General features: G+C 41.2%; 1 long non-coding RNA gene and 1 pseudogene across 1 annotated transcript in view; one reads left to right on the forward strand and one right to left on the reverse strand.

Moving 5' to 3' along the window:
- The window catches only part of LOC143688924 (uncharacterized), a 63,693-nt gene extending 43,906 nt beyond the window's left edge, over window positions 1-19,787 (forward strand). The window contains exons 2-3 of the long non-coding RNA XR_013178383.1: window positions 13,225-13,281; window positions 19,663-19,787. This is a non-coding gene — a long non-coding RNA (uncharacterized LOC143688924). The remainder of the gene's footprint in view (window positions 1-13,224; window positions 13,282-19,662) is intronic.
- On the reverse strand, window positions 2,920-3,506 carry LOC143686419 (general transcription factor IIH subunit 3 pseudogene; annotated as a pseudogene).
- Window positions 19,788-21,081: the final 1,294 nt, after the last annotated feature.

A 21,081-nucleotide genomic window follows, 5' to 3' on the forward strand; every position in this document is an offset into this window, starting at 1 on the left:
ATCTCTTGGTAATTGTTAATAATGCTGCTATAAACATTGGTGTGTAAATGTCCATTTGTGTCCTTGGCCTCATGTCCTTTGAGTAGAGACAGCATATAGATGGGTCCTGTTTTTTAATCCATTGTGCTAGACTATGTCTTTTGATTGGAGAGTTTAATCCATTAACATTCAGTGTTATTACTGCATGGGTAGTACTTTCTTCTACTATTTTGCCTTCTGGATTTTATATGTCATATCTAATTTTCCTTCTTTTTACCTTTATTCATAGTCTTCCTTTCTACACTCTTCTCCACACCTCTCTCTTCTGTCTTCGTATCTGTCTCTAGTGTTCCCTTTAGTATTTCTTGCAGAGCTGGTCTCTTGGTCACAAATTCTCTCAGTGATTTTTTGTCTGAAAATGTTTTAATTTCTCCCTCATTTTTGAAGGACAGTTTTGCTGGATATAGAATTCTTGGTTGGCAGTTTTTCTCTTTTAATAATTTAAATACATTATCCCACTGTCTTCTTGCCTCCATGGTTTCTGCTGAGAGATCTGCGCATAGTCTTATTGGGCTTCCCTTGTATGTGATGGATTGCTTTTCTCTTGCTGCTTTCAAGATCCTCTCTTTCTCTTTGACCTCTGACATTCTGATTATTAAATGTCTTGGAGTATGTCTATTTGGATCTATTCTGTTTGGGGTACGCTGCACTTCTTGGATATGTAATTTTAAGTCTTTCATAAGAGTTAGGAAATTTTCAGTGATAATTTCCTCCATTAGTTTTTCTCCTCCTTTTCCCTTCTCTTCTCCTTCTGGGACACCCACAACACGTATATTTGTGTGCTTCATATTGTCTTTCAATTCCCTGAGTCCCTGCTCATATTTTTCCATTTTTTTTCCTATAGTTTCTGTTTCTTGTCGGATTTCAGATGTTCCGTCCTCCAGTTTATAAATCCTATGTTCTGTCTCTCGAAATCTACCATCGTAGGTTTCCATTGTATTTTTCATCTCTTCTACTGTGTCTTTCATTCCCATAAGTTCTGTGATTTGTTTTTTCAGACTTTCAGTTTCTTCTTTTTGTTCTTTCCTTGCCTTCTTTATATCCTCCCTCAATTCATTGATTTGGTTTTTGATGAGGTTTTCCATGTCTGTTCGTACATTCTGAATTAATTGTTTCAGCTCCTGTATGTCATTTGAATTGTTGGTTTGTTCCTTTGACTGGGCCATATCTTCAATTTTCCTAGTATGATTTGTTATTTTTTGCTGGCATCTAGGCATTTAATTACCTTAATTAGTTTATTCTGGAGATTGCTTTCACTTCTTTTATCTAGGGTTTCCTTGCTGGATGGATTTGTTGTCTATCTGTTCTTTGACATTCTGTTCAGCTTTATCTGGACCTTTAGCTTAAGTTTTGTTTAACAGAGGAGAATTTTTCAGTTCTTGTTTTCTTGTTTCTTGCCCTGCTTGTGTGGTGCCTTCTCGCCACCCCCACCCCCACACACACACACACTTAGGAGGGTCTGCTTAGATATTATATACCCCAGCCAGATTTCCCCAGACCAAACTGGCCTCCTATCAGGAGGAAAGAGTCACCTGCGTCAGTTTTCCCTGAGGGTGAGACCCAGCAGGTTGAAAGACTTTCCTGTGAAATCTCTGGAGTCTGTTTTTCTTATCCCACCCTGTGTGTGGTGCTTGTCTGACTGCAGGTCCCACCAGCATAAGATGATGCTGTACCTTTAACTTTGGCAGACTCTCCCTGCTGGGGGCGTGGTGGAGACAGAGGAGAGGTTGTAGGCTGGTTTTAATGGCTTCAAATTACCAAGCCCTGGTGTCTGAATTCCTTGATGGAGGAATTCCACCTGAGTTGGGCTTCACCCTTCCCCTGGGGAAGGCACAGGCTCCAGACAAGCCCCCAAAAGAGCTCACTTCTGCCTATGCCTGGGGCAGTTGCAGCCTGAAAAGTCCTGCCGCTGTATCCAGAGGCAGTCAAGCCTTTGTAGATACACAGCCACAAAAACCTCTGTTTCCTTCTTTTTTTTTCTCCCCTTTTTCTGTCAGTCCTGCCCCCTTGGTGCTGGGGCAAAAATGAGCAACCTCCACTTTGATTAGTTTCACCTAAGCTGGGGGCCTATTTTTAGTAGTCAGAATTTGTTAATTAGTTCCACAATTGGCGTTTGATTGTGCCCAATCCCTGCTGCTGGTAAAGTCCTTTCCTTTCCCCTCTGGGAAGCAGCCTGTGGGGGAGGGGCCCTGGCTGCCGCAGCTTTGGGAACTCACGGTTCGGGGGCGGGGTGCTTGCAGCCAGTCCAGCTGGTCTAGACTGGGGTATGCTGTGTGTCTGGTCACTGACGTGGCCACAGGAGTTGTTCTGTACTGTTTCTGGTTATTTAGTAGTTGTTCTGGAGGACAAACTAAAACGCGCACGTTGTTAAGCCGCCATCTTGACCCGGAAGTCATAAGTGTTTTATTTACATAACTACTGTTGATATTAACGATTGGTTCAAATAAGATGTTGTACTTTGATTGATGCCATTAATCCATAAATAATCATGTTTACATTTCTCTCGGAACTGTGCTCAGATTTCTTATACATCGTACAGTTCATAGTAGGGACCTAGATTGGCCAATATGCCTTAAAACCTATAAACACTCATAGCAGCCTGACTTTGACAGATGATCATTCTATTAAAAAAAAAGTCCCAAATTTGTGCTTTCTTCACCCATTCTGGTCAAAATCTAATCAGAAAAGATTTGTAAATATATTGCATAGCATGTCTCCCTCAAACAAACCAGTCTCCTAGAACTGCAAGATGAAAATGATGTCTTGGAAATATCTCCTGTAAGAAAGTAACTATGTGAAAATAATCTTCTATGTATCTGTAGCTTTTTCAGGGCCTTTCCAACAGATTCCTCCATACAACTTCTATGAATAGCGCTAAAAGATGGAAACAAAACATTTTACTATCACATAGACACTTTCAGTTTCTTTTTCTTGGCCTTCAGTACAGGAGGCAGAGAAATCTTAAAGGCTGTCTTACAGGTAGTGCAGATAGGACTGAAATTGCAGAATGTTGACAAACACACAGAACAGACATAGCCAATCTCAATGACATTGCGATAACAGAAGCATGGGGCTCTGTAGTCCACGTGAGTTGGAGTGAGGGGGGCAGGATTAGCTGAGATCTCTGATCATGATCAGGAAGGAAAACCCACAGTAAATACTGCAGAAAAGATGGCATCCGAGGCACCTTCAACTACAGCCCCCCTGTGATGTCACAAGCCTGTTGGAGGAGTCCTGAATCAGAGTCTAAAATACAGGCATTAATTAAAATATTCTGTTTCTGTGCTGCGAAAATTACATTCATGAAGTCCATATACTGCAGTGCACTGTCCTCTGCAGCCTTGATCACCTATATCCTTGATGTGATTTCCTAGTTATCTTTAATTTCCTTGTTCATTCTATGAAGGTAGCAAAGGGCTTTGGCAAGGGACCCTGCCAGCAGAGTCTCTGTATTTTGACCTTTTATGTCACCTTTCTTGAATGTGACTTGCTATCACAGCAAGTTTGTTGGAATGATTCATGAATAAATGGGAATTCCCCAACACTATCACAGCATCTATGCATTTTGACAAAGTAAACTCAGATTCCTTCAATACTTGCTTTCCCCACCAAATTGGATTGGTATCAACTATGATAACTAGAAGATTCAATTCATCTTATTCACTACACCTGTAAAGATCAAACAGGTTCCACACAGCCCGAGAGACACACTTTGCTTGGCCAGTCTTGGCTGGACAGAGTCTGCCCAGCCCTGGGGTTGGGGTCCCGCCCTGAGCAGCCCTCACTGTCTGAGACCATTGAGGTCCGAGCACCTCAGTGTCAAGAGCAGACTTCTTGACCAAAAGGGGGAAGAGAGAAATGAGACAAAACAAAATTTCAGTGCCTGAGAGATTTCAAACAGAGCTGAGAGGTTATCCTGGAGGTTATTCTTATGCATTATATAAATATCCCTTTTTAGTTTGTGGTGTATTGGAGTGGCTGGAGGGAAGTACCTGAAATTGTTGAGCTGTATTCCAGTAGCCTTAATTCTTGAAGAGGATTGTATAATATAACTTCTACAATGAAAAAAAATCACTGAAATTCATCTGTATTTGTATATAATGCTATACAATGATGCCCACAATTTGTTGTAACTAGTGTTTAAAGCTTTTTTGGTGAAGGTTCTATGGATGACTGAGTGTGTGCTGGAGGTGGCTTGTACCAACTGTTACGAGCCATTTTTTCCCAACTTTGTGCTTGGTGACTCATGTTGGTGGCTTGAAGTCAGCCCTACTGGGAGTATTTACATGAGGGAAATTGGCAAATGCCACAACTCCAAGCTTTCTTTTACATTGAGAGTTGGTTTTAAAACATTAACTAGCACACCCTTGGATGATTGTCTCAAACCTCATATAATGGTGGGTTATGTTCCCTATGTCACAGGATGTTTTTAAAATTTAACAAAGTTTTTCATTGTAAAAGCAATGTGTGCATGTGTGCATTGGATAGGGTAAAGTAGAAATTTTTTTTGAAAAGATACTTGCAAATATAGTAGTTTAAATAAAGTGAAAGTTTATATTTCTCTTAGGTGAAAGTCCAGAAGTAGACCGCCCAGTGCTGGTCAGGAAGTTCTCCCATTCTCAATAGATTGTTTCCATTTCCGGATCTAAGGTGTCTGCTGCAGCTCCCAACCCTCGTGCCTGCAGCCCAGTGATCCAGAGGGGAAAAAAGTCAGAGCAACTGTGCTGGTTCGGGGTGGTCATGCACGCCACAAAAGGCCCTTTCCTTTTTTTTATTGTATAGTTTAACATATATATAGAGAGAGAAAGCAAAGAAATAAAAAAATAATAGTTTTCAAAGCACTCTTCAACAAGTAATTACAGGACAGATCCTAGAGTTTGTCATGGGCTACCAGAAGATCCTCTCAGATTTTTCCTTTTACTGCTCCAGACTATAGGAGGCTAGAGGGCTTAAATAATTTTTTATCATCACAATCAACTTTTTTCCCTTCTTTTTTGTGAAAAATAACATATATACAAAACTATAAATTTCAAAGCACAGCACCACAATTAGTTGTAGAACATATTTCAGAGTTTGACAAGGGTTACAATTCCACTATTTTAGGTTTTTACTTCTAACTGTTCTAAAATACTGAAGACTAAAAAGATATCAGCTTAATGATTCAGTATTTATATTCATTTGTTAAACCCTACCTTCTCTGTATAACTCCACCATCATCTTTGATCTTTCCATCCCTCTCGTTAGGGGTGTTTGGGCTATGGCAATTCTAAATTTTTAACACTGGAAGGGTCTGTCACTAATATGGGGTAGGGAGATGGAACTATCTGATGCTCTGGAGAGGTTGGGCTAGGTTTCAGGACTTATCTGGTCCAGGGACCCATCAGGAGGTTGTAGGTTTCTAGAAAGTTACTCCAGTGCACGGAACCCTTGTGGAATCTTATTTTTGTCTTAGGTGTTCTTTAGGATTGGCTGGAATGTTCCTGGTTGGGAATTGGCAAGTATGATAGATAGCAAGGTCTAACTGAAACTTGCGTAAGAGCAACCTCCAGAGTAGCCTCTCGACTCTATTTGAACTTTCTCTGCCACTGATACTTTATTAACTACACTTCTTTTCCCCCTATTGGTCAGGATGGAATTGTTGATCCCACGGTACCAGATAAGGCCATGCTCTTTTAATTCATCCATGTGGGGGCAGATCTATTGTGAGTGGGACTTTTTGGTTCAATTGAGAGGTGACCCAGCCCATTCAGGGTGGGTCTTAATTCCTTTACTGGGGTCCTTTGTGAGGATAAGAAAGAAAAAGTTCCCAGAGACATTTGGAGAGAGCCATTGAAACCAGAACCTAGGAAAGACCAGCCGACGTCACCATGTGCCTTCCTATATGACAGAAGAACCCCAGATTCCAGCAGCCTTTTTTCAGAGATGGTATCTTCCTCTTGATGTGTTAATTTGGACATTTTCATGGAATTAGAGCTGTAAATTTGGAAACTAATAAAACTCCATTGAAAAAGCTAATTCATTTCTGGTATATTGCATTCTGGCAGCTTTAGCAAACAAAAACAGCAACCTTTACCCTTTCCTTTTAAGGGCATGGCTTTGAAGTTGCACATCTCCTTTCAAGTCTCATTCCACTGGGTAGAATTTAGTCATAAGGCCATATCTAGCTTCAAGGGAGACTCGAAAATGTAATCTCTACTGGGCTTCCATATGCCCAACTAAAACTCAGGAATTTATAATTAAAGGAAGAAGGGAGAATGGGATCTTTGACAAACTAGCAATCTCAGGCTTTGCAGTATAAAACATGAGAGTGATGTAAAAGGCCAGACAATGAAAGTTGATGTTCCTCCCACTTTAATTTCTAGTCTTTCTCCCTAGAAGCAACCACTGTTCATAGTATCAGAAGTTCTTTTTGCATATAATAGCACCAAAGTGTATGTTCTCTCCTGTGAGACCATGTAGTCCCAAATGTTAAAAATGTGGTTTCAGATGTCAGCAAGGTCTGGCTTTTAATCTCAGCACTCCCCCCACCCCCAACCTGACTAGCTGTGGGGACGTGGACCATTTGCTTAACCTTTGTGCTGCAGTTTTCCCACATACGAAACAGAGCTAATAATAGTTTCTACCTCGCTGGATTCTTCTGAGGATCAAATGTAATAATACGTTTTGTGCTTTGAACAGTTCTTTTTTTTTTTTTTATCCTGTGAATGGCCATACTTTCCAGTTTCTTTGTGTGTTTTGTAATTTTTTGATGAGAACTGGACATTCTGAATATTATGTTTTTATAACTCTGAAAGTCTAGTTTTCCCCATCCACTGGGATTGCCAATTTGTTTGCTTGTTTGTTGCTACTGTTGTTGTTGTTGTTGAGGGCTGGAGCCCGCAATTTGTGAATTTTCTTAGTAGTTTTGCTCTGAAGCAGGAATAGAAAGAGAAAAGAGAAGAAAAATAGGTTCTGCCTCTTTAAGACTCCTCTGCTGCTTCTATCTGGGGGGTGGGGCTGGGGCTGGAACAAGGGCTGTCCTCAGAACTGGCTCCTAGTGATCTGAAGCAGTGATCAGAAATCAGACCACACCCCCTCCCCAGATTTTGGAGGACCTGGTCTTACAGCCCAGCCTGGCACCAGCGAGCTGCCCCAGGGGCCTGGGCTGCAGTCCCCACAGCAGCCTGCCCTGGGTGAAATTCACTGATATTGACTGCAATTTAACTGCTGCTTCCTCCAGCTCTTCTCTGGATGCTGCACAGGGTTCCACTAGACTCCAGAGTTTCAAAACAGTTGATTCAGCCAGTTCAATAGCTGTTCTGATAGAGAGACTGATTCCGACTCTGCCATCTTCCCACAATCTTCTCTGAAGGAATTTTGTAAAGGATTTTAATTTGGAGGGTTGTGTATCCCATTGAAGAATACAACATGTCCAACTGTTCTGCTTTTTTTTTAAACATTTTTTATTGCATATTATAACATATATACAAAGCAAAGAAATAAAAAAGCAACAGTTTTCAAAGCACTCTTCAATAAGTAGTTGCAGGACAGATCCCAGAGTTTGTCATGGGCTGCCATATGATCCTCTCATATGTCTCCTTCTAGCTGCTCTGGAATATAGGAGGCTAGAGGGTTTAAATATTTTTTTTATCTTCATAATCGACTTTTTTCTTCTTTTTTGGTGAAAAATAACATATATACAAAAAAAACTATAAATTTCAAAGCACAGCACCACAATTAGTTGTAGAACATATTTCAGAATTTGACATGGGTTACAATTTCACAATTTTAGGTTTTTACTTCTAACTGCTCTAAAATACTGGAGACTAAAAGAGATATCAATTTAATAATTCAGCATTCATATTCATTTGTTAACTCCTATCTTCTCTGTATAACTCCACCGTCACCTTTGATCTTTCCATCTCTCTTTTTAGGGGTGTTTGGGTTATGGCCAGTCTAACTTTTTCATATTGGAAGGGTCTGTCACTAATATGGGGTAGGGAGATGGAGCTATGTGATGCTTTGGAGAGGCTGGGCTAGGTTTCAGAACTTATCTGGGGTGGGGTGGGGGACCCATCAGGAGGTTGTAGATTTCTGGCAAGTTACTCTAGTGCATGGAATCCTGATGGAATCTTATATATATTGCCCTAGGTGTTCTTTAGGTTTGGCTGGAATGGTCCTGATTGACGGTTGGCAGGTTATGATAGGTAGCAAGGTCTACCTGAAGCTTGTGTAAGAGCAACCTCCAGAGTAGCCTCTTGACTCTATTTGAACTCTCTCTGCCACTGATACTTTATTAATTACACTTCTTTTCCCCCTATTGGTCAGGATGTAATTATTGATCCCATGGTGCCAGAGCTGGATTCAACACTGGGAGTCATCTCCCATGTCACCAAGGAGACTTTCACCCCTGGATGTCATGTCCCACATAGGGGGGAGGGCAATGATTTCACTTGCAGAGTTGGGCTTAGAGAGACTGAGACCACATCTGAGCAAAAACAGAGGTCCTCCAGGAGTAACTGTTAGGCATGCCATGGGTAGTCTAAGCTTCTGTGCTACCTACATAAGCTTCACAAGAGTAAGAGATCGAGGGCATGGGAAGTTGTTGGTTTTTTTTTTTTTTTCACATGGACAGTCACCGGGAATCAAACCCAGGTCTCCAGCATGGCAGACAAGAACTGTCTACTGAACCACCGTGGCCTGCCCTATGGGAAGTTTTTAAACATTTTTTTATTGTGAAATATAACATCTATACAGAAAAATGATAAATTTCAAAGTACAGTTTAAAAAAGCAGTCATACAGTAAATTTCAAAGTATTGGTGGGTCACATTTCCACAAATACAGGTATTTTCTTCTTGATGTTTAAACTACTAGAGACTAACAAGAAATACCAATATAGTGATGCAGTAATTACAATCATTTGTTAAATCCTATCTTTTCTATTACAACTCCTTCCCCTCGTTTGATCCTTCTCCCGATCTTCAGGGATATTTGGGCATGACCAGTCTAACTTCTTCATGTTGCAAAGGGGTGTCAACATTATGGGGTTGGGGATGCAGCTAGTTGATGCTCTTGGAGAGATGGGTACCTCTGGGTTTCAGGGCTTATCTTGTATAGGAGCCATTCAGCAATTTTAAGTTTCTGAAAAATAAACTTAGTAAATCAAACTTATATAGAGTCTCAGATAGGGCCCTGGGTATTTTCCAGGGTTTTCACTTATACTATTGGTTGGGGCTTGGCATACCATGGCAATTTGAAGACTCTAGCTTGCATAAGAGTAACCTTCAGAATAGTCTCTCAACTCTATTTGAAATCTCTTAGCAACTGATATCTTATTTTGTTACATTTTTTTTCTAGGACAGGAACGCATTGTTTATCCTGTAATGTCAGGCCCAGGCTCATCTCTGGGAGTCATGTCCCACTTTGCCAGGGAAACTTATACTCCTGAAAGTCATGTCCCACATAGAGGGGAAGGTAATGATTTTAGTTGCAGAGTTGGGCTTAGAGAGAAAGAAGCCACATCTGAGCAACAAAAGAGATTCTCTGGACGTGACTCTTAGGCATAATTATAGGTAGGCTTAGCTTCACTGTTACAAAAATACATTTTATAAGAGCAAGCCTCAAGATCCAAGGCTTGGACTATTAACTTGGGAGTCCCTAACACTTGAGAGAGTATCAAGAATTTCCCAGGTGGGAAGTTTAACAGTTCCATATTTTTTTCTCCAGTCCCTTTTTAATTATCTGCCCAACATATCCTGGGATGTACCTGGGTGTTACGTTAAGCTATACAGACTTAGGAGATCTCATTTCCCGCTCTAGGCTCCATGTGTTTAGGTTGTGTAAATGAACTGGCCAGACAGGTCAAGTTAGGTTGTGTGTTACAGAAAATTTAAGTTTTGGACAAAATTACCATCTCTTCCTTTGGTCTCACACAGAAGGTGAAGTTCTAATGCAGACAATATCATCCTTTACCCGGTGTTCTGATTCAACTTAGTCCCAACCACATCGGCTTCATTCTTTGAAGCCTGGTCTCTTTTGCGGCTTCTTTAACAGTTGCTGTTTGTAGCAATGCTGTCTTTCAGAGCTGCAGAACTCCAACTCTGAGTCTCAGGTGTCACACGGGTCCTCAAAGTTCCTGGGAAATACCAGATTATACACATAGAGTACAGCATCTCAGATTTTAGAAATAACAATTAAAACTCAGGAATAAATGTGTCTGCTGTATGAGCTTATAATCTAGGCCCTAGTTTTCTTATAAGTATTTTCTAAGAGAGAGCATACAATACTTGTCTTTTCGTTTCTGGCTTATTTTGCTCAACATAATGTCCTCAAAGTTCATTTACCTCGTTACATGCCTCACGATTTCGTTCCTTTTGTTATTTTTATTTTTTCTTTGACTTCATTCCTTTCTGTAATTGCACAGTATTCCTTCATATGTATACACCACAATTCACCTTTCTGCTTCTCAGCTAATGTATCATTTAGCCACCTCCATCCATTGGGTGTATAATGCCACCATAAGCATCAGTGTGCAAATGTCTATTCAAGTCCCTGCTTTCAGTTCTTACAGGTGTATTCCTAGTAATGGGATTGCCTAATCATATGACAATTTGACCTTCTGTGGGTCTGCTACTGTACCCTCCAGAAGGGCTGCACCATCCTGCTACCCTGCCGACATTGAATATGGATACCTCTCTATCCACATTTTTTCTAGCACTTGAATCTTTCTGTTTATTTCTTTTGAATCTGAAGATTTTATTGAGATAAATTCACATAGCCTATATTCTATCCAAAATAAAGTCAGTGTCTCACAGTACCCTCACGTAGTTGTATAATCATCATCACTCTCAATTTTGGACAATTTTCATTGCTCCAAAGAGAAAAGTAACAGACACAGCCACACCAAAGAGAACACCCAAAACACCCTATAACTCTCATCCTTCCCACCCAAAGTATTATTGTGGCAGTAGGGAGTTATTCCACCCTAGTCCATGGTGTACACTAGGCAGTTTACCCCCTGGAAGTCATGTCCCACATAAAGGGGAAGGTAATGATTTACTTGCAGACTTAGGCCTAGAGAGAGAGAGAGAGGCCACATCTGAGCAACAAAGAGGTTCTTTGGAGGTATGATTTTGATACTGGTGGTGGGTTTTTCAGATGTGCCTTTTATCATTTGAGGATGTTTCCTTCAAGTCCTACCTTTTGAAGTGTTTTTATAAGAAAAGGATGGTGAATTTTGTCGAATACTTTTTCACCATCAATCGAGAGGATCATGTGATTTTTCTCTTACGATTTGTTAATGTGCTGGATCACGTGGACTGATTTCCTTATGTTGAAACACACTTGCAGGTCTGGGATGAACCCACGTGGTCATAGTTTGTAATTCTTTTAATGTGCCTTTGGATTTGATTTACAAGTTTTTTTTTTGAGAGTTTTTGCATCTATGTTCATTAGGGAGATTGGCCTGTAGTTTTCCTTTCTCGCAGTGTCTTTATTTAGCTTTGATATTAGAGTGATGTTACCTTCATTAAATGAGTTAGGTAGTGCTCCTCTTTTTTCAATTTGACAGAGTTGAGCGGGAATGGTGTTAGTTCTTTTTGGAATGTTTGGTAAAATTCCCCTGTGAAGCCATCTGTCCCTGGGCTTTTCTTTGTAGTAAGATTTTTTTATGGCTAATTGAATCTCTTTACTTGTGATTGGTTTGTTGAGGTCTTCTATTTATTTTCAAGTCAATGTAAGGATGTTCATGTGTTTCTAGGAAATTATCCATTTCCTCTAAACTACCTAGTTTGTTGGTATATAGTTGTTCATAGTATCCTTTTATGATGTTTTTTATTTCTTCAGGGTCTATAATAATGATCCCTCTCTCATTTCTGATTTTGTTTATTTGCATCTTCTTTCTTTTTGACTTTGTCAGTCTAGCTCAGGGTTTGTCAATATTGTTGAACTTCTCAAAGAATCAACTTTTGGTTTTTACTGATTCTATTGTTTTGTTTTGTTTTTGTTCTCCAGTTCATTTATTTCTGTTTTAATCTTTGTTATTTTTTTTCTTCTGCATGCTTTAGAGTTAGTTTGTTATTCTTTCTCTAATGTCTTCAGTTGTTTGGTTAGGTCTTTGTTTTTAGCTCTTTCTTCCTTTTTAATGTATGCATTTAGAGCTGCAAATTGCCCTCTCAGCACTGCCATTGCTGCATCCCAAAGGGTTCGGTACGTTGTATTCTCATTTTCATTGGTCTCCAGATATTTACTGATTTCTCTTGCAATTTCTTCTTTGACCCACTGGCTGTTTAAGAGTGTGCTGTTTAACTCCATATATTTGTGAAAGTTGTTTCTTTGGTGGTTATTAATTTCCAGCTTCATTCCATTATGGTCAGAGAAAGCGTTTTGAATAGTTTCGATCTTTTTACATTTACTGAGACCTGTTTTATGCCCCAGCATATGAGCTAGGAGCAGGAAAGTTTTGGAAAAGACAAATAAGAGCAGAGGAACAAAATTGTATTCAAGAAAAGAATTGCACATGACTAATTATCGTACCTGAGTGCCAGGCTATGATCATATAAAAAACTGAGAAGATGGAGGATGGGACACAGGAAGGGAAAGGAAGGCAGATGAGGACAGAGTGAAGGAAGGCAGGATGGGGGTATAGAAAAGCCTTCAGATGGAAGTCAAGACTCTGAACATAATCCTGCACTGCCTGGTTTCTGGGCCTTCTCTTCACTTTCTATGCAGTGCAGTGGCTGCACCAGGCAACACTGTTTGGTCTTCCAACACCAATTCTAAGACTGAGAGATGGATGGTGAGAGACAGAACAAGAAAAGCTTAGCAAGGCACTGGAAGGCAAGGAAGGCAAGCCAAATGAGGCCCTTGTCATCTAAGACTTAGCAGGAAAGGAGGCCAGTACGTTTAATGACAGGGCTGGTCAGAGGCCATGCGGAACTGTGGTCTTGACTGTTTCCACCTGCTCTATATCGGCCCCTTGGCCAGAGGACTGTGGTCTACAAGGCATGCACTGTCTGGTCCTCCTGGCCTCAGCCATCCCACTCCTGATAGGCACCCTATTGTCTGGGGTTAACTTTCAGAATGACCCTGGCCTCCAAACTGCAGGTAGGTTGGGGGGAAGATGGGAATGGGGTTGGTGGTTCTCTACAGACCCTATGTTTCTTGTGTTTACTAACATCATATTCTCCTTTGATGTTGACTCCCAGAGACATCCCCAATCCCTGACTCTATGTCAACTGCTTAAAGAGGCTGCTGCCAAACAGGTGAGAGATTTTTTTTTTAGATTTATTTGCCGTCTAAGTTATTTTTAATTCTCAGGCTTTCTTTTCCTTTCCTTGGTTTCTGAGTCATTTCTCTGTTTTTAGGCAAGGTGCCCAGCACCTGACAGCTTGTAATTTCTATCCACTTTTCAGGAAGTGCAAATTTGGTCTGCATAGCTGTTCCTTTGGTTGACATGACCCACTCACTAGTGCTTGGGGCTGGATGGTGGACAAGAGGCAGGATAGCTGGGTAGGCAGCCTCCCCTGTGCCAACCACAGGACCCCAGGCTCTTAAATCATTCTCTCTATGTCCCAGCATAAGAGTGGGTATGACCTGAGCTGTTTGTTCATAACCTGGTTGTTCCCAGAAACTTCAGGTATTTATGTGACACCTGAGACTCAGAATCTGAGCTCTGAAGCTATGCAAGTCAGCAGAATCCCATACAGGAATTGTTTAAAATGTTGGAAAAGGGATCTGACTTTCAGTAGAGCTATGAAGGAAGCAGATCTGGATAGGACTAAGGTAGATCAGAATACAGGATAGAGAATGATATCATCCATATTTTAAAACTTCAACTTCTGTGTGAGACCAAAGGGAGAGATGTTTATTTGGTGCAAAATTTATAGTTTGAGTAGTGCATGTCCTAATTTAACTTGTATGATTAGTTTAGTTGAACACCATAAGTACATGGAATCTTGAATAGGGCATGAGACTTTGTTGGTTTGTCCAGGTTACTATGATGCCCCGAAATATCCCAGACTAATTTGGGTAGTGAATAAAGAAGCATTTGCAAGGTCCCTTTGAGGCACTGGGGAGAAAGGAGGATGTGTTCAACTTCCCCATTTGGAGAACTTCTGATACTCTCACAAGCAGTTGAGACAACTAGGTCAATAGTCTGAGCCCTTGATCTTGGGGTTTGCCCCTGTGGGACTTATCCCTGCAAAGGATAGGCTAAGCCTTCTTAAAATTAGGCTCAGATGTGGCCTCTCTCTCTAAGCCGATGTGGCAGGTGAGCTTACTGCCCTCTCCCACCCTATGTAGGACATACTCCAGGGGTGTAAATTTCCCTGGCAACATGAGACAGAAATCCCAGAATGAGCAGGGACCCAGCATCAAGGGATTGAGGGAGACTTCTTGACCAAAAGGGGCAAGAGAGAAATGAGACCAAAAATAATTTCAATAGCTGAGAGATTTCAAACAGAGTCTAGAGGTGTTCTAGTTTGCTAGCTACTGGAATGCAACACACCAGAGCTGGATTGGCTTTTAATAAAAGAGGATTTATTTAGTTAAAAATGTATAGTTCTTCAGAGGAAAAGCAGCTTTCACCTGAGGTTCTTTCTTACACAGGAAAGCATAGGTTGATCTCTGCTGGCCTTCTTTCCAGGCCTCTAGGTTCCAACAACTTTCCCTGGGGTGATTCCTTCCTGAATCTCCAAAGGTCTGGGCTGAGCTGTGAGTGCTGAGATGAGGTATGCTGAGCTGCTTGGGCTGTGCTACATTGAGCTCTCTCATTTAAGGACCAGCCAATCAAATCAAACATCATTCATTGAAGCAGGCACACCTCCTAGCCAACTGCAGATGTAATCAGCAACAGATGAGGTTCACATTCCATTGGCTCATGTCCACAGCAATAGAACTAGGCACCTTCACCTGGCCAAGTTGACACCTGAATCTAACTACCGAGGTTATTCTTACGCATTATATATAGATATCCATTTTTAGATTATGGTGTATTAGAGAGGCTAGAGGGAAGTACCTGAAACGGTTGAGCTGTGTTCCAGTAGCCTTGATTCTTGAAGACAATTGTATAATGATATAGCTTTTATAATATGACTGTGTGATTGTCAAAACCTTATGTCTAATGCTCCTTTTATCTAGGGTAAAGTTGAGTAAAAAATATGGATGGAGAATGAACAGATAATAGGGGGAACAAAGGTTAAAATAAATTGGGTAGATGGAAATACTAGTGTTCAATGAGACGGAGGGGTAAAGGGTATGGTAGGTATGAGTTTTTTCTTTTTATTTCTTTTTCTGGAGTGATGCAAATGTTCTGAAAAATGATCAGGATGATGAATGCACAACTAATATTGTGAGCCATTGATTGTAAACCATGTACGGAGTGATTGCATGTTAAGATTTATCAACAAATTTTTTTTTTTTAAAGAGTGGGTATGACACATTCCTGGAAAAAATAGAAGGCAAAACAAGGAAGATCTGGGAGGGAAAATGGTGCAGTTTAACATTAAGAACACAGACTTTCGAATAAGAGAGATCTACATTTGAATTCTGGTTCTGCCACTTTATAACTGTGTGACCTTCACCAATTATTTAAGCCTCGATTCCTTCATCTAATAAAATAAGGAAATATTAAGTTGAGCCATGTGAAATTGTTTTCATATAAATCAAATGATCAACTATTGTCAAATTCATAGGGCTCAACTTCGTGATGATTACTACCTAGAGTTGCTCTGGGGGCAAAATGAGGTCATCTGTGAAAAGGGCATAGTACAATTGTTGCAGAATATTTGAGTAGAGAACTGAAGGAAGTGTTGGGTAAGCCAGGCAGAAGGACTAATGTGTGCAAAGTCCCTGAGGCAGGAGCACGTTTGGCAGTGTTACTGGATCAGCCAGGAGCCAATGTGGTTGAAGCTGGTGAGGAAGGGGTAGGAAATGATTCAGCGAGGTGGCTTAGTGTTAGATCGCACAGGGCCTTGTGGGCCATTGTGAGGGGTGTGTGTGTGTTTGTATGAATCTCAATGATAAAAAAAGAGCTAATATTTATTGTGAATGATATGATGGACATCTTTTTTTTACAAACCAAGGGCTTAATAAGCAGCAGTAAAAGAAACTGAAGATATAGATGGTGAATAGATGAACAAAGCAAGGAAAAGAAGAAGCACTGACTCTAAATAAAGGGTGTAGGCAGCATAAACTGGGACTTTCTGGGGCAGGCCAGGATATTGTGCTTCTGGGAGCTATAAGGCAGGACACTCAGACCCCATGGGTACAGGGAACTTTGCTCTAGGCCCAAGGTGAGAGGGTGTGTCATGGAGCTTGGTTCATTGAGTGCTGAGAGCAGGCCCAGAGGTGGTCATAGGTGCGGAAAGGTGGCAAAGCCTAGGTTAAGTGCACAGGCTCTGGACTCAGCTCTACAATTACTAGTCAGGTGACAGTGGGCAGTCTCTTGACCTACTTTGGGCATTAGTTTCCTCTTCTGTAAAATGGGGCTATGACTTCTGTACCTCTCTGCTGCATGAGGATTAAATGAGATAACTCAAGCAGAGCACTAGACCCAGCACATAGTAAACACTCACTGATTATTATTATGGCTGCATCAAATATATGAGTTGCTGGTAATACATCTCCAATGATGTTTCAAGCCCTAGTTGTTTTCAGGGGCTTTGCGTGAGGAGATGAATTATCCATCAGAAGAAGCTTGCCAAGCATGTCTGAGGCTCAGGAAATCCTGTGTAGGAGACTGAAGGCCTTGAGGACACCAGTACTATTTTCTTCTTTGCTTTTAACTGTTGGTTTTTAGAAGAGAAAGGAGATGTAAAAAGTGATTAGAGAAAAACATAGACTTTGTTGCAAAATAGGATTTGATTTTTTTCAACCATGAGTTAATAAAGAAAAACAAATATCTTGAGATAGAATGTAAGTGGGATGTATGCAGTGTGCAGAAACTTCCTGTGTGCCAAGACTTGTGCATGTCCTTCATTGTAACCTTATAGCAGTCCTGCAACTGCTGACCCAGAAAAGGAAACTCAGGCTTTTATGAAGCCATGCTAGCAAGTGGCAGTGCCAGGACTTGAAATCGGTCTGACTGAAACCAACACCATGTTTTTAGAGACATAACCAAGGAGAAAATTAGCTGGGAGTTCCAGGATGTCAGAATTGAGAAGAGATTTGAAATAATTGTATGGACTCATATGTCTGTGAATAATAAAAGGACCTCAAATAAGACCCCTGTGAGTTAAGACTTGGTTGCAAGAAGCAAAAATCAATCACAGGGTAGGCCACGATGGCTCAGCAGGCAGAGTTCTCGCCTGCTATGCCAGAGAACCCGGGTTCGATTCCCGGTGCCTGCCCATGTTGAAAAAAAAAATCAATCACAGCCAGCTTAAGCACAAATAAAAGTAAAGAAAAAAATAATAATATTTGGAGGGAGGATCCCATGAAGAGTTGAACAACCCAATTTCAGAAGGGACAGAAATCAGCATCCAAATAGCAGAAATTTATGATGATCTTCTCTAGAGAACTGCCATTTATAGAATTATAACTACAACAGCTCCTGGGTCCTGTATCTCAGAGTTCAAAGTTCCACATTTCTAAGGAAGAGACCCAAATTGGCGCAGCTTGTGTCTGGTGCCTGCAGTATAACCAAGACTGCCAGGGCCCAGCTGGTGGTGCATCCCGGCCACTGTCAGAAGAAAGGACACCTCTGGGAGTTGTGCAGCCATCCCCAGAGGCCTCCAACGCACAGTAGGTTTCCCCAAGATTCAAGAGTGGGATCAGGCAATGGGAGGATACATTTAAAAAAAAAAATTTGGTTTTTTTGCATTTTAATAAACTTCATTATATATACTTATTATGTGTAAATCAGATTAGCATAGACAGTCCAGATGGCATTGTCTAGGGTCAAATTGTGGGCCTAGGTGATAATTCAGGGAGTTACCAGGGTAGTAGCTGTCTGGCATGAGGCTAACAGTTCTGGTGATTCTACCTGGAGGCAGAGAAGAGGGACTGGTATCTGGTGACACCATCTGAAAATGTACTTCCTAAATTATGAAGGTATTATGAAAGTGACATTACAAGAAACGTAGAAGGAGGAGGCAAATATCTCCCATAATTCTATCATTTTTATCACTTTAGTTGCCATCGTAGTGTCCATACAATTATTTTTTGCAATAGCCATTTTTTTTTACGAAAAAGCAATGTATTTCAAAGCACATTGCAACAGTTAGTTGTAGAACAGATTTCAGAGTTTGGTATGGGTTACAACTCCACCATTTTAGGTTTTTACTTCTAGCTGCTCTAAGATGCTAGAGACTAAAAGAAATATCAATATAATGATTCAGCTCTCATACTTATTTGTTAAAGCCTAACTTCTCTGTATAACTCCACCATCACCTTTGATCTTTCTCTCACTCGTTAGGGGTATTTGGGCTATGCCTATTCTAACTTTTTCATGTTGGAAGGGGCTGTCAATAATATGGGATGGGGGATGAAACTAGTTGATGTTCTGGAGAGGCTGGGCTAGGTTTCAGGATTTATCTGGTCCAGGGACCCATCTGGAGGTTGTAGGTTTCTGGAAAGTTACTCTAGTGCATGGAACCTTTGTAGACTCTTATATAATGCTCTAGGTGTTCTTTAGGATTGGCAGGAATGGTTTTGGTTGGAGTTTTGCAAGCTATGATAGGTAGCGGTGTCTAACTGAAGCTTGCATAAGAGCGACCTCCAGAGTAGCCTCTCAGCTCTATTTGAAGTTTCTCAGCCACTGATACATTATTTGTTACACTTCTTTTCCCCCTTTTTGTCACAATGGCATTGTTGATCCCACAGTGCCAGGGCCATGCTCATCCCTGGGAGTCATCTCCCACAGCACCAGGGAGACTTTCACCCCTGGTTCATACCATCTTTTTGAATGCAATTTTATCGATATATATTATATATTCATATACCATGTCCATACAATTTTTTAACCTGCTCTTTTGTTTTTGTCCTGAACATTTTTACACTGTGCACAGTCTTCACAACCATGAGCTTAATAGTTGCAGAAAACCCATGTACTTTGTTTATAATGAGTAGACAGTGTGAGAGAATGTAGGGTTGACATTTTTGTCAAGAATATACCTGGAAAAAGATTCTGGAGCCTGATGCCAACTGCCAACTTTCCTGACTATTAAGTGTCACCTATTCTAAGTGTCCATGCTCTTCCTTCCTGCCCTATGGTGGAGTTTTCTGATCTATCATATCGAGGTGTGAGCATGCACAGCATGGAAGTCAAAGCTGGTGGATCAGGAATGAAGTGTTTAATTGATGCTGAGGTTCTGGACATCTACTCTAGAGGTTCTTCACTGGGGGCATTTCCCACCTCCCAAGCAGACATTTAGCAATGACTAGAGATGATTAAAACTGGGCGTGGGGATAGAGGTATGCTGCTGGCATCTAGTGGGTTAGAGACCAGAGATGTTGCTAAACATCCTACGATGCACAGGACATCCTCCCACAACAAAGAATTATCCGGCCCCAAATGTCAGCAGTGCCAAGGCTGAGAAACACTGATCTAGACCACCATGGAATTCACTCTAAAATGTCAGCAGATGAGTGCTCCATAAGCTTTCTGCATTCTGCTTTTGTTTCATTTTCTCTCACTTGGAAAGGATTTTGCTAACGGTGGTAACGATGAGTTATAATGGGCTTTCAAGATACCTGAACTACATACAGCCTATGCAGGAGAACACAGCCGATGAACAAAGACTTTGGAATGCGAAAGAATCGAGTTTGAATTCAGACCCACCAGGTAAGCTCTCTAAGGCCTGCCAAATGGTATAATAGTACCTGCCTCGTAGTGCTATTTGGGGAATTAAATTAAGTAATGTGTATGAAGCGCTTAGCACAGAGCCTAGCATGGGGTAAGAATGCGATATGTGGTGGCAGTGCTCATTATCATCATTTTTATGCTGGAGTTCAACTTCATGGTTTAGTTTGGTGCCTCCCCAATTTCTTGCAATCCCTATTTTAGGAAAAAATTGGTTTTAACTGATTTTTGTGATCTGGGCTTTAACAGCCAGATAACATATAAAAGATACATGACATATAAGTCATACAGCATGAACTTTTAATTTTATTTTTATTTTCACTTATTTATTTATTTTGTATGGGCAGGCACCAGGAATCGAGCACTGGGTGGTAATCTCTCCAAGAACATCAACCAGTTCCATCCTCTCATTCCATATTGTCTATACCCCTTTTCAACATGAGAGGAAGTCACCACTCTTATCCTCACTTTATGAAGGAGGAACTGCGGCCCAAGAGGTGGTGTGACTTGCCCAAGGTCACATGGTGGGTGAGACTGGAGCAGTATATGACCCTGGGCAGCCCGGCTCCTGAGGGCGTTTGTGGCCTCTGGGCTCCATGACGTCTCTGGTGAGGATGGAAACTGCGACCCTTCACTGAGCTTTTTGCAGCATTTCCCAGGAGAACTCAAGCCCCTTAGAATCACTGTCTAGTTGGGAAGGTATCCTTCAACCCCCCGTGCCCATCCATCTCTCTTAGGGTGAGGACACTGAGACCCATGTGAGTTTGGGGACTGACCCCATGTTTTGTCTTGATTCCATTACTTCTCTTCAAGGAAAGCCCGCCTGAGGCCTCGTCTGGCCCTTTAAAGAAGAATAAACTCTGTCCCTGTTAATGCAAAAGAGGCCCCACTAATGAGATGCCTTAACTAAAAAAAAAAAAAAAAATAGGCCCTTTCAAGCCAGACACTTGGGCTCGTTTTCTGATCTGCCCCCACCCCATCCATTTGTGCCAAATTCAAGTATTTACTTCACTAGCAAATTGGGGGGGTCTTTCTCAGAGCCATAACTTGAACTGGGAGCAACTGTGCATGACTAATTATGACTTCAAGGAGAATTCATTCGTCCCTTAGCTCTGGAAGAGAGCCTCTTCACGTGTAAGCTGGAGCGGCTCACAACAGAGCCCAATAATTTAATTAGCTACGATGGTAGGTGTTGTCAAGGCCAGTGCAGCGGGTCAACTGGAGAGTTTTCCAGGCGCCAGGTCCCTCACCCTGCAGACGT

Source organism: Tamandua tetradactyla, chromosome 6 (assembly GCF_023851605.1).
Source record: "Tamandua tetradactyla isolate mTamTet1 chromosome 6, mTamTet1.pri, whole genome shotgun sequence".
Lineage (NCBI taxonomy): Eukaryota > Metazoa > Chordata > Mammalia > Pilosa > Myrmecophagidae > Tamandua > Tamandua tetradactyla.